Source organism: Camellia sinensis, chromosome 3 (genome assembly GCF_055761805.1).
Source record: "Camellia sinensis isolate YWXY chromosome 3, ASM5576180v1, whole genome shotgun sequence".
Taxonomy (NCBI): Eukaryota; Viridiplantae; Streptophyta; class Magnoliopsida; order Ericales; family Theaceae; genus Camellia; species Camellia sinensis.
Window position 1 is genome coordinate 166,511,111 of NC_138963.1, and position 3,150 is coordinate 166,514,260.

The 3,150-nt window shown below is 25.9% G+C and overlaps 1 long non-coding RNA gene across 1 annotated transcript; it reads left to right on the top strand.

Moving 5' to 3' along the window:
- Positions 1 to 1,945: 1,945 nt before the first annotated feature.
- LOC114286579 (uncharacterized) lies at positions 1,946 to 2,669 on the top strand. Its single transcript, XR_003637601.2, has 2 exons — positions 1,946 to 2,205; positions 2,331 to 2,669. It is a non-coding gene; the product is annotated as an uncharacterized LOC114286579 (long non-coding RNA).
- Positions 2,670 to 3,150: the final 481 nt, after the last annotated feature.

Genomic DNA, 3,150 nt, shown 5'->3' on the forward strand with positions numbered 1-3,150 from the left:
ATAATATATTGGAAAATGAGTGAGAGCACTAATTAGTGCTATCACTAATGATGTGGCAGTGGGTCTCACCAGGGATGATTTGATGTTTTGGCCTTGGTGTTGTATTTTTTTTCTTTTTTTATTGAGTGTCATGTCATTAGTGGTCTTTTTAGAGCTCCAAAATTAGTGATCTCTATCATTGTTGTAATATATTTCACATTCTTGTGGGGGTAATGGATGTTGCCTATTTGATCTTCATTTGACCGCTTTGTCATGTCAGTTATTTTCAATTTTGTTGAAAATTCTCAGTGAACCAAACGCGTTGAAAAGTCAAATATTAGGAAAGAGAAATGTTGATAATTGGATTGGAAAATTATCGTTGAGAATTGTAAGCTAGATGGAAAAAAGGTGAATTACATATACGTTTCTTCGAATTTATTTAAAATACAGATTATTTTTTATAATTTAAAAAATTATAAATAATTTTTTATTAAAATTTTTATTTAACTTAATTAATCAAAAAAAATTTATAATTACTCTTCTATATAATAATAAAATTATCTAAATTATTAATTGAAACATATTTCTAACATTATGTAAAACTATTAATTGACTTGATAATTTATTAGTAAAAGGGTCGATTTATTATGAAATTGAAAACATCAGGGGATAGAATGTAATTTTCATAATCATAGAAGGTGATTCGTATTTTAATAAAATTTTAAAAGATATATTTATAATTTTTCCAAAAATGTAAAAGCGACTCTAATGATCTTGCCAAAACAATTGTCGTAAACAAACAAAACAATTGTCGTAAAAAAAATGAAATTTCACAAATATTTTCCAATGGTAAGTCAAAAATTCATTGTCAAGAAATGACAAAATCAAATTTTGTTTATGTCCAATTTGACTCAAAATTTAATAAAATTATTTTTTGCCACAACCAATTTTCTGTAAAAACCTAATATTGTTTTTCTCTACCAAAGTTCACAACTTCCATTCTAAAACTACATAAAATTCTATTTACACATCAAAATCATAGAAGTTAAAATACACAAATAGTAACAATTTATTCATCTTTTAAAAATGAAGATTAAAAAAATAAAAATATCAGTAAAGATATAAAATGTTTATTTGCAAAAAAATATTTAATAGGTTAAGAAAATCATGTGTTCATGTGTCCAACCAATAAAATGTTGCAATTTGTTCATCATCTCCTTGCTATTAGGCCCACATATTCATTTAATCTCTTACTATTAGTTGGGTACACAGTGAAATTCTTGAAAGACAGGATAATTATTCATTTGGTTGGCACAGAGTGCAGCATGCATAAATTAGTTAAACAATACTGATGTAAAATTTGATTCTCACAATTAGAGTGATTCAAGGAAAAAATATATATATATATATATATTTATATATATATATATTTATACATTGTCACTATAACATGAATAATTTTATATATACTAACAATCTTACTAAAAATATAAAAAGGCCTAGTGTGATTGATTATCAAAAAAATAATGATATCTAGATATATATATTTTTAATAAGATTGTTATTAAAAATATTTAAATAGATGCAGCATTGTTCCTATAACCTATCAAAAAATGCCTTTGCAATACTTTGAGTTTGACTAACTATTGGAGTATTTGAGTATGAAACACGGAATAATTGCTCGCTACTGTTAAATTTTTGTGTAAATTATAAATATATTTTTGAGATTTACTTGATATACAAATTATTTCATATGGTTCTAAAACTTATATCACGCCGCATCTAGTTTTTAATTGCATAGCAAACGTTTTATTTTATTAATAAATTATAAAGTCAATTAATAATTTAAGTCATTTTATTGTTGTATAAGAGCATAGTTATAAATTTTATTTTTTCAGTTAATTCTGTTATGAAAATTTCAAACTAAGGGATATTTATAATTTTTAAAACTGCAAGAAATATTTTTGTATTCTAAACAAATCTTAAGAGATGCATTTGTAATTTAACCTAAGTTTGTTGTTTTTTAATCTATAAATAGCTGGTGTGGTATCCACAGTGTTGCTGCTCTCATCAATCACTCTAACGAGTTGTAACGCAACAAACAAAAAATGGGTTTGTCTAAGAACTCGCGTGTCCTACTGTTCATGGCGGCTTTTCTCACAGCGATCTTGTTCCTTTCCTCTGTCTCCAAGGCAGCAGTTGTAACAGGAGGACCTTTAAACCTGGGTTCGTAAAAAAATGCTTTTATTTAGTATCTGTATATTTTTTCATGTTTAAAAATACAATTCTGTTGTTTGTATTTAGTTGTTATTGTTTTTATTATCAGTAATTTATTGGTTTTTATTTTACAGGTCGTAAGCTTCTTCAATATATTGGAGGGCCTCCCGCATATCCCGATCCATGGGGAGGAAATCCACGTCCGGTTGGACCGCCATAAAATGTCTTAGAAAATAATAAACTTCAATCTGGCAACTTAATCTGGCAACTTGAAGAAGAAGGCACTATTTCAATATTTGCATTGGGGATTATCGGAATTCTGTTATTGTATGTAAAAAAACTAAGTAATAATATCGGGATAACTATTTATTGTATCGATCTTCATATATATTGATTGCTATCGGGTAAATAATTGAGACCAGTTTGTAATTTGTGTGCCAATATTATGAAAAGTTTTTAGTTTCTTTGTTTCAGTGGCAGCATGGGTTCATTCATTTATTCTTTCATTATGTTGTTTTTGATGAATTACATCAAAGAAATTATTCATACTAATATTTAATTTTAAAAATTCAGATTCAATTTTTCTCAATTAAAAAAAAAAAAAAACTGTATAATGCTAAACAAAAAATAACTGATTGACATCAAGATTTTTTTAATATATATATAATTTTAATTAATTCGATGTGGTCATATGAAATATTCGATAAAAAATCTATAAACATATTTTTACACATTTCAAGTGAGTTTTCTCAAAATATGAACAACACACAAATTTTGATTTATTTAAAATAATAGGTATTATATTTAAAAAATGTATTGCCCACTCATAATTGTGATTCATAATATTTTAAATGAATGAAAATTATTATCAGCTCTCCTACAAACCATGAAAAGATAACAACGAATTGAGTCACAAAGCACAAATCAGTAGAGCTCATCTCACTTTTAATAATA